The sequence below is a fragment of the Eschrichtius robustus genome, chromosome 10, assembly GCF_028021215.1.
Source record: "Eschrichtius robustus isolate mEscRob2 chromosome 10, mEscRob2.pri, whole genome shotgun sequence".
NCBI classification, from domain to species: Eukaryota; Metazoa; Chordata; class Mammalia; order Artiodactyla; family Eschrichtiidae; genus Eschrichtius; species Eschrichtius robustus.
In genome coordinates, this window is record NC_090833.1 from 112,159,861 (window position 1) to 112,170,869 (window position 11,009).

Genomic DNA, 11,009 nt, shown 5'->3' on the forward strand with positions numbered 1-11,009 from the left:
CTTCTGCCCACTTTTTGATTGGGTTGTTTGTTTTTTTGCTTTTGAGCTGCATGAGTTGTTTGTGTCCCTTGTTGGTCACATCCTTTGCAAATAGTGTCTCCCATTCTTTGTGGGTTGTCTTTTCATTTTGTTTATGGTTTCCTTTGCTGTGCAAAAGCATTTGAGTTTAATTAGATCCCATTTATTTATTTTTGTTTTTATTTTCATTACTCTAGGATGTGGATCCAAAAAGATATTGCTGCGATTTATGTCAAAGACTGTCCTGCCTATGTTTTCCTTTAGGAGTTTAATAGAATTGGGTCTTTCATTTAGGTCTTTAATCCATTTTGAGTTTATTTTTGTGTAGGATGATATATAATGTTCTAATTTTATTCTTTTACGTGTGGCTGTCCAGTTTTCCCAGCACCACTATTGCAGAGAGTGTCTTTTCTCTATTGTGTATTCTTGTCTCCTTTATCATAGATTAATTTACCATAGGTGTGTGGGTTTATTTCTGGGCTTTATATCCTGTTCCACAGATCGATAAGTCTGTCTTTGTGCCAGTACCATACTGTTTTGTTTACTGCAGTTTTGTAGTATAGTCTGAAGTCAGGGAGCCTGATTCCTCCAGCTCTGTTTTTCTTTCTCAAGATTGCTTTGGCTATTCAGGGTCTTATGTGTTTCCATACAAATTTTAAGATTTTTTTGTTCTAGATCTGCAAAAAATGCCATTGGTAATTTGATAGTGATTGCACTGAATCTGTAGATTACCTTGGGTAGTATAGTCATTTTGACAATATTGGTTCTTCCAATCCAAGAACATGGTATATCTTTACTTCTGGTTGTGTCATCTTCGATTTCTTTCATCAGCATCTTATAGTTTTCAGAGTACAGATCTTTTGCATTCTTCAGTAGGTTTATTCCAAGGTATTTTATTCTTTTTGATGTGATGGTAAATGGGACTGTTTGCTTAATTTCTCTTTCTGATCTTTCATTGTTAGTGTATAGAAATGTACAGAAAGTGTATAGAAACTAGTGTATAGAAAGTTGTATCCTGCAACTTTCCTGAAATCATTGATGAGCTCTAGTAGTTTTCTGGTAGCATCTTTAGGATTTTCTATGTATAGTATAATGTCATCTGCAAACAGTGACAGTTTTACTTCTTTTCCAATTTTGATGCCTTTTATTTCTTTTTCTACTCTGATTGCCGCGGCTAGGACTTCCAAAACTATGTTGAATAAAAGTGGTGAGAGTGGACATTCTTGTCTTGTTCCTGATCTTAGAGGAAATGCTTTCAGCTTTTCACCGTTGAGTATGATGTTAACTGTGCGTTTGTCGTGTATGGTTTTTAATATGTTGAGGTATATTTCCTCTGTGCTCACTTTCTGGAGAGTTTTTATCATAAATGGGTGTCAAATTCTGTCAAAAGCTTTTTCTGCATCTACTGAGAGAATCATATGGTTTTTATTCTCCAATTTGTTAATGTGGTGCATCACACTGATTGATTTGAGGATATTGAAAAATCTTCAACTCCCTGGGATAAATCCCACTTGATCATGGTGTATGATCCCTTTATTGTATTGTTGGATTTGATTTGCTAGTATTTTGTTGAGGATTTTTGCGTCTGTGTTCATCAGTGATATTGGCCTGTAATTTTATTTTTTTGTGGTACCTTTGTCTGGTTTTGGTCTTAGGGTGTTGGTGGCCTCATAGAATGAGTTTGGGAGTGTTCTTTCCTCTGCAATTTTGAAATAGTTTCAGAAGGATAGTTGTTAACTCTTCTTTAAATGTTTGATAGAATTGTTCTGTGAAGCCATCTGTTCCTGGACTTTTGTTTGTTGGAAGTTTTATAATCAAAATTTCAGTACTTGTGATTGGTCTGTTCATATTTTCTATGTATTCGTGGTTTAGTCTTGGGAGATTGTACCTTTCTAAGAATTTGTCCATTTTTTCAAGGTTGTCCAATTTATTGGCATATAGTTGCTTGTAATAGTCTCTTATGATCCTTTGTGTTTCTGTGGTGTCAGTTATAACTTCTCCTTTTCATTTGCAATTTTATTGGTGTGAGCCCTCTCCCTTATCAATTTTGTTTATATTTTCAAAGAACCAGCTTTTAGCTTCATTGATCTTTTGTATTGTTTTCTTTGTCTCTATTTCAGTTATTTCTGCTCTGATCTTTATATTATTTTCCTTCTTCTAACTTTGGATTTTGTTTGTTCTTCTTTCTCTAGTTCCTTTGGGTGTAAGGTTAGGTTGTTTATTTGAGATTTTTCTTGTTTCCCGAGGTAAGATTGTATTGCTATAAACTTCCCTCTTAGAACTGCTTTTGCTGCATCCCATAGGTTTTGGATCATCAGGTTTTCGTTTTCATTTGTCTTTAGGTATTTTTTGATTTTCTTTTTTTATTTCTTTAGTGATCCATTGGTTGTTTAGTAGCATATTGTTTAGCCTCCACGTGTTTGTGTTTTTTACAGTTTTTTTTCTTGTATTTGATTTCTAATCTCAAAGCCTTGTGGTCAGAAAAGATGCTTGATACTATTTCAATGTTGCTAAATTTACCAAGGCTTGCTTTGTGGCCTAGGATGTGCTCTATCTTGGAGAATGTTCCACGTGCACTTTAAAAGAATGTGTATTCTGCTGCTTTTGGATGGAATGCTCTATAAATGTCAATTAAGTCCATCTGCTCTAATGTGTCATTTAAGGCCTCTGTTTCCTTACTGATTTTCTGTCTGGATGATCTTTCCATTGATGTAAGTGGGGTGTTAAAGTCCTGCACTATTAGTGTGTGACTATCATTTTCTCCTTTTATGGCTGTTTGCATTTCCCTTATATATTGAGGTGCTCCTATGTTGGTTGCGTATATATTTACAATTGTTATATCTTTCTCTTGGTTTGATTCCTTGAACATTATGTAGTGTCCTTCTTTGTCTCTTGTAACAGACTTTATTTTAAAGTCTCTATTGTCTGATATGAGTATGGCTACTCCAGGTTTCTTTTGATTTCCATTTTCATGGAATACCTTTTTCCATGCCCTCACTTTCAGTTTGTAAGTGTCCCTAGGTCTGAAGTGGGTCTCTTGTAGACAGCATATATACAGGTCTTGTTTTTGTAACCATTCAGCCAGTCTCCGTCTTTTGGTTGGAGCATTTAATCCATTTACATTTAAGGTAATTATTAATATGTATGTTCTTATTGCCATTTTGTTAATTGTTTTTGATATGTTTTTGTAGGTCTTTTATTCTTCCCTTCCTCTTTTGTTCTCTTGTGATTTGATGACTAACTTTAGTGTTGTGTTTGGATGCCTTTTTCTTTTTTGTGTGCATATTTATTGTAGATTTTTGGTTTGTGGTTAACATGAGGTTTTGATATTGCAGTCTATATATATACAAGATTGGTTTAAATTGCTGGTTTCTTAACTTCAAATGCCCTTCCAATATCCTGAATTTGTGTTCTCCTCTTCTCATGATTGCTAGTTTTGATATCATATTTGTGTGTGGATGGTTTTCTACCTTTACTGTATGTTTGTCTTTACTAATGAGCTTTCCCATTCGTAATTTTCTTGTTTCTAGTTCTGGCCTTTTCTTTTCTGCCTAGAGAAGTTCCTTTATTATTTGTTGTGAAGCTGGTTTGTGGTGCTGAATTCTGTTAGCTTTTGCTTGTCTGTAAAGCTTTTGATTAGTCCATGAAATCTGAATGAGAGCCTTGCTGGGTAGAGTATTCTTGGTTATCCTTTTCCTCACTTTAGATATATTGTGCCACTCTCTTCTGGCCTGCAGAGTTTCCACTGAAAAATCAGCTGATAACCTTATGGGGAGTCCTCTTTATGTTATTTGCTGCTTTTCCCTTGTTGCTTTTAACGTTTTCTCGTTAATTTTTGTCAATTTGATTAATATGCATCTCGGTGTGTTCCTCCTTGGGTTTATCCTGTATGGGACTCTCTGCACTTCCTGGACTTGGGTGACTATTTCCTTTCTCATGTTAGGGAAGTTTTCAGCTATAACATCTTTAGATATTTTCTCAGGCTCTTTCTCTTGCTCTTCTCATTCTGGGACCCCTGTTATGTGAATGTTGCTGCATTTAATGCTATCCCAGAGGTGTCTTAAACTGTCCCCATTTCTTTTCATTCTTTTTTCTTTGTTCTGTTCCATGGTAGTGATTTCCACCTTTCTGTCTTCCAGCTTACTTATCTGTTCTTCTGCCTCGGTTACTCTACTCTTGATTCCTTCTAGTGTATTTTTCATTTCAGTTATTGTATTGTTCTGCTCTGTTTGTTCTTTACATTTTCTAGCTCTTTGTTAAACATTTCTTGTATCTTCTTAGTCTGTGCCTCCATTCTTTTTCTGAGATCTTGGATCATCTTTACTATCATTACTCTGAATTCTTTTTTGTGTAGATTGCCTAACTGTACTTCACTTAGTTGTTCTTCTGGGGTATTATCTTTTTCCTGCATCTGGGACATATTCCTATGCCGTCTCATTTTGTCTAACTTTTTGTCTTTGTGATCTCTGTTCCACAGGCTACAGGATTGTAGTGCCTCTTCTTTCTGGTGTCTGCTCCCCTGTTGGGTGAGACTGGTCTAAGAGGCTTGTGCAGGCTTCCTGGTGGGAGGGACTGGTGCCTGCCCACTGGTGGGTCGGGCTGGGTCTTGTCCCTCTGGAGGGCAGGGCTGTGTCAAGGGGTGTGTTTAGAGTGGCTTTTGGCTCAGGAAGACTTCAAGCAGCCTGTCTGCTGATGGGTGGTGCTGTGTTCCTACCCTGTTGGTTTTTTGGCCTGAGGCGTCTCAGCACTGGAGCCTACAGGATGTTGGATGGGGCCAGGTCTTGATGACAAAATGACAGCCTCCAGGAGAGCTCACAGCAATGAGTCCTCCCCAGTACCTCTGCCGCCAATGTCGTTGTCTCTGTAGTGAGCCACAGGCACCCCCCACCTCCCCAGGAGACCCTCCAAGACCAGCAGGTAAGTCTGGCCCAGTCGCCTATGAAGTCACTGCTTTTTCCCTGGGTCCTGGTGTGCCCAGGACCTTGTGTGCGCCTTCCAAGAGTAGAGTTTTTGTTTCCCCAGTCTTGTGGAGTTCTGCGATCAAGGCCCACTGGCCTTTAAAGCCAAATGCTCTGTGGGCTCCTCCTTGCAATGCCAGACCCGAGGACTGGGGAGCCTGACGTGGTGCTTAGAACTCTCTTGTGGGAGAACCTCTGTGATATAATGATTTTCTAGTTTGTGGGTTGCCCACCTGGCAAGTATGGGATTTGATTGTATCATGAATATTCCCCTCCTACCGTCTAGTTGTGGCTTCTTTTTTGTCTTTGGATGTAGAATGTCTTTTTTGGTAGGTTCCAGTCTTTTTTGTCAATGGTTGTTTAGCGGTTAGTTGTGATTTTGGTGTTTTTGTGAGAGGAGGTGAGCTCAGCTCCTTCTACTCACCATCTTGTCTCCCACCCAACAGTCTGACTGTGTTTCTTAAGGGTGAGAGAGAGTCTTATTTTTCTTTGAATCTCCAATACTCAGTTAAACTCTTGGTACATGGGCAATATTACATATAATCAATATGGTTAATTAAGATAGAAAAATCAAGCAAGTATGTATTCTGTTATGGTTTATAAGTGAGTATCTCAGGTGTATGAACAGTGATCTTGTCTGACACTTTGCATTATAGCTTTTTTTTTTGTAAGCTGATGATGCTCATCAATTTTTGTGTACAGTTGAATTTTGCAATTTAAGAGACTCTACCTAAAATCAGTTAATTAAGTCTATTTATACTATTTATTTATACTAAGGGAAAGAATAAATATAGAAGAATATTTTCACTATGATTTTGCCACAATTGGCTATTAAAGAGTTTTGCCTTTTTAATATATATGGTAAAAAAGATCTACATTTCATCATTTCAACTGAATTTTCTTCAAGAGTTGGTATTTTTCTGATGTCATTAACATAGTCACATATAATTTTCCTGACTTTTTGCTATAATTAAATAGGAATAATTATATGTATGTTTATAGCTATATGTATTTATAATTATAGTTATGGTATTAATTTATAGATTTTCCACCAAGTTTATGTGCTAGAGAACTTTCAATTCTAAAATCCTGCTTTTTTGAAACTTCAAACAGTCTGTTGCAAATAATTGATATTAAACTTTGAGACTTCCAAAATATTCCTCAGAGGAGAGGTTTACACCTCTAGAATAGTTAAGTCAGAAAGGTCTCTTCCAGCTCAATTATTCATCTTTTCTAAGCAGTGCCATCCAGTCCATCATCTCCTGAGGGGACTATCCTTGCCAAGTATACTTTAACAAGTACTACTTAATTTATTTTTTTAATATAGTTGAATATTTCATTCATTGGTGAGACTGCTTTGCTGCTTTACACAATTCTTTCTCTGCATTTTCAAAAGGCAAATAACTTTACCCTATTAAGTTGCTTCTCCATAGGATGAGGAGAGGTGAGTGCAGCCCAGGGAATTAGCTTCTAGCCAGGCTCTTCCAGATCACTGAACATCATCTTTATAAACACACATCTGACTGCTAAAAGCTCAAATTCCATTTTCACTTTCACTTCATGAATTTCATTCACGTCATTTCTTTTCATTTATTCTTTTTTCAAGGTGAGGGTGCATTCTAAATTTGATATTTGCATTCCAGAGAGTAGCTCTAAAAGTACTAATAAAATAAAGCATGCTTGCTTTTTTGCCTTTCATTTTCAGTTTTATACGGTTTTAAACATAGTGGTTATTAATACACTTTGGCAATAATAATTACATTTGCATATGTGGAAAAGTAAATATTGGTATACAAAAATATTGAAAGTTCTTAGAAAGAAAGAAAAATATCTCAACTATTTTTTCACTACTGCCTCAATTCAGTATGCAGATATTTAATCTGGTTCAGTGAATATCTAGAACAAAAGTTCAACAGAATTTATACTAAAAAGTAAAGATGTTAGTAAAAAAATTAATGCACCTTGCTTATGTCTTTTTTTCATAAGATGACTTTTTATTTTCATCCTAAAGCCACAAGTAAATCCAGGATTCATGAATTAATGAATTGTGTAGGCACAGAGAATTAAGTTAGAATTAACATATGCATGTTCCTAATCTCTCTAGGAATAGATATTTTCCATTTAGTAGGGGAAAGTGGAATAATCAAAAGTTACTTAAATTTGATGTAAGTGGATTGAAATGTGGTTAAAAAGATGGTTTATCATGCGTGTATATTTTTTTTCTTAGACAAAATCTCCACTGTAAGGAAAAACATTGTCAAAGATTTCTCATTGTAAAAGAAATGTAATATAGTTGTAAACTTTCCATTGGTTTGCCAGAATCCGTTTCATTTCTAGGAATTATCTTGTGAAGATTGGAAATAGTAAAACGTAATTGTCTGGATTCCTTCAAGGAATGTTCTTTTATTTTATTTCATGTTTTCTAAAAGTCAGGAAATGGCAAACTAGGAGGACACGGAATTCGTGTCTCCGCACAACTAGGGCACCTACTAGGCACCGGTGGGGAACCATGGACGCCTAAGGGGATGGGAGAAAACCCCAGCGACCGGTTGTTTCCATTATAGTTTTATTTTTCCCAATATATTTTTTATCTGTCCAGTTTTATTTTGTTTTTTATTCTTTGATATCGTACTGCTCCTTTTTTTCTATCTTTCTTATTTTTTTTTCTCACAGCACCACAAAGCTTGCAGGATCTTGGTTCCCAGACTGGAGGTCAGGCCTGAGCTTCAGTGGTGGGAGCTCTGAGTCCATACCGCTGGACTAACAGAGAACCTCAGACCCCAGGGAATATTCATCGGAGTGAGGCCTCCCAGAGGTCCTCATCTCAGCACCAAGACCTGGCTCTATCCAAATGCCTGCAAACTCCAGTGCTGGATGTCTCAAGCCAAAAAACCAGTAAGACAGGAATACAGCACCACCCATCCAAAAAAAAAAAAAGAATGAAACAAGAAAAAAATATGTTACAGACGAAGGAGCAAGGTAAAAACCTAGAAGACCAAATAAATGAAGATGAAATAGGCAACCTACCTGGAAAAGAATTCAGAGTAATGATAGTAAAGATGATCCAGATCTCAGAAACAGAATGGAGTAAATACAAGAAACATTTAACAAGGCTCTAGAAGACTCAAGTGCAAACAAACAGTGATGAACAACACAGCTACTGAAATTAAAAATACTCTAGAAGGAATCAAAAGCAGAATAACTGTGCAAACAAACAGTGATGAACAACACAGCTACTGAAATTAAAAATACTCTAGAAGGAATCAAAAGCAGAATAACTGAGGCAGAAGAACGGATAAGTGAGCTAGAAAATAAAATGGTGGAAATAACTGACAGGGAGCAGAATAAAGAAAAAAGAATGAAAAGAATTGAGGAAAGTCTCAGAGACCTCTGGGACAACATTAAACGCACCAACATTTCAATTATAGGGGTCCCAGAAGAAGAAGAGAAAAAGAAAGGGTCTGAGAAAATATTTGAAGCGATAATGGTCGAAAACTTCCCTAACATGGGAAAGGAAATAGTCAATGAAGTCCAGGAAGCACAGAGAGTACCATACAGGATAAACCCAAAGAGAAACACGCTGGGAAACATTAATCAAACTATCAAAAATTAAATACAAATAAAAAATATTAAAAGCAGCAAGGGAAAAACAGCAAATAACACACAAGGGAATCCCCATAAGGTTAACAGCTGATCTTTCAGCAGAAACTCTGCAAGCCAGAAGGGAGTGTCAGGACATATTTAAAGTGATGAAAGGGAAAAACCTACAACAAAGATTACCCAGCAAGGATCTCATTCAGATTCAAAGGAGAAATTAAAAACTTTACAGATAAGCAAAAGTCAAGAGAATTCAGCACCAACAAACCAGCTTTACAACAAATGCTAAAGGAACTTCTCTAGACAGGAAACACAAGAGAAGGGAAAGACCGACAAAAACAAACCCAAAACAATTAAGAAAATGGTAATAGGAACATACATATCGATAATTACCTTAAATGTAAATGGATTAAATGCTCCCACCAAAAGACATAGACTGGCTGAATGGATACAAAAACAAGACCTGTATATATGCTGTCTACAAGAGACCCACTTCAGACCTAGGGACACATATAGACTGAAAGTGAGGGGATGGAAAAAGATATTCCATGCAAATGGAAATCAAAAGAAAGCTGGAGTAGCAGTTCTCATATCTGACAAAATAGACTTTAAAATAAAGATTATTACAAGAGACAAAGAAGGACACTACATAATGATCAAGGGATCAATCCAAGAAGGTATAACAATTGTAAATATTTATGCACCCAACGTAGGAGCACCTCAATACATAAGGTAAATGCTAACAGCCATGAGAGGGGAAATCAGCAGTAACACAATAATAGTATGGGACTTTAACACCCCACTTTCACCAATGGACAGATCATCCAAAATGAAAATAAATAAGGAAACACAAGCTTTAAATGACACATTAAACAAGATGGACTTAATTGATATTTATAGGACATTCCACCCAAAGAAAACAGAATACACTTTCTTCTCAAGTGCTCATGGAGCATTCTCCAGGATAGATCATATCTTGGGTCACAAATCAAGCCTTGGTAAATCTAAGAAAATTGAAAGCATATCAAGTATCTTTTCTGACCACAGCACTATGAGACTAGACAGCAATTACGGGAAAAAAATTGTAAAAAATACGAACACATGGAGGCTAAACAATACACTACTTAATAACCAAGAGATCACTGAAGAAATCAAAGAGGAAATCAAAAAATACCTAGAAACAAATGACAATGAAAACACGATGACCCCAAACCTATGGGATGCAGCAAAAGCAGTTCTAAGAGGGAAGTTTATAGCAATACAATCTTACCTCAAGAAACAAGAAGCATCTCAAATAACCTAACCTTACACCTAAAGCAATTAGAGAAAGAAGAACAAAAGAACCCCAAAGTTAGCAGAAAAAAAGAAATCATAAAGATCAGATCAGAAATAAAAAGAAATGAAGGAAACAATAGCAAAGATCGATAAAACTAAAAGCTGGTTCTTTGAGAAGATAAGCAAAATTGATAAATGATTAGCCAGACTCATCAAGAAAAAAAGGGAGAAGACTGAAATCAACAGAATTAGAAATGAAAAAGGAGAAGTAACAACTGATACTGCAGAAATACAAAGGATCATGAGAGATTACTACAAGCAACTATATGCCAATAAAATGGACAACCTGGAAGAAATGGACAAATTCTTAGAAAAGTACCACCTTCAGAGACTGAAACAGGAAGAAACAGAAAATATAAGCAGACCAATCACAAGCACTGAAATTGAAACTGTGATTATATATCTTCCAACAAACAAAAGCGCAGGACCAGATGGCTTCACAGGCAAATTCTTTCAAACATTTAGAGAAGAGCTAACACCTATCCTTCTCAAACTCTTCCAAAATATAGCAGAGGGAGCAACAGTCCCAAACTCATTCTAAGAGGCCGCCATCACCCTGATACCAAAGCCAGACAAAGATGTCATGAAAAATGAAAACTACAGGCCAATATCTCTGATGAACATAGATGCAAAAATTCTCAACAAAATACTAGCAAACAGAATCCAACAGCACATTAAAAGGATCATACACCATGATCAAGTGGGGTTTATCCCAGGAATGCAAGGATTCCTCAATATACACAAATCAATCAATGTGATACACCATTTTAACAAACTGAAGGATAAAAACCATATGATCATCTCAATAGATGCAGAAAAAGCTTCTGACAAAATTCAACACCGATTTATTATAAACACTCTCGAGAAAGTAGTCATAGAGGGAACCTACTTCAACATAATAAAGGCCATATATGACAAGCCAACATCGTTCTCAATGGTGAAAAACTGAAACCATTTCCTCTAAGATCAGGAACAAGGCAAGGTTGCCCACTCTCACCGCTATTATTCAACAAAGTTTTGGAAGTTTTAGCCACAGCAATCAGAGAAGGACAAGAAATAAAAGCAATCCAAATCGGAAAAGAAGAATTAAAACTGTCACTT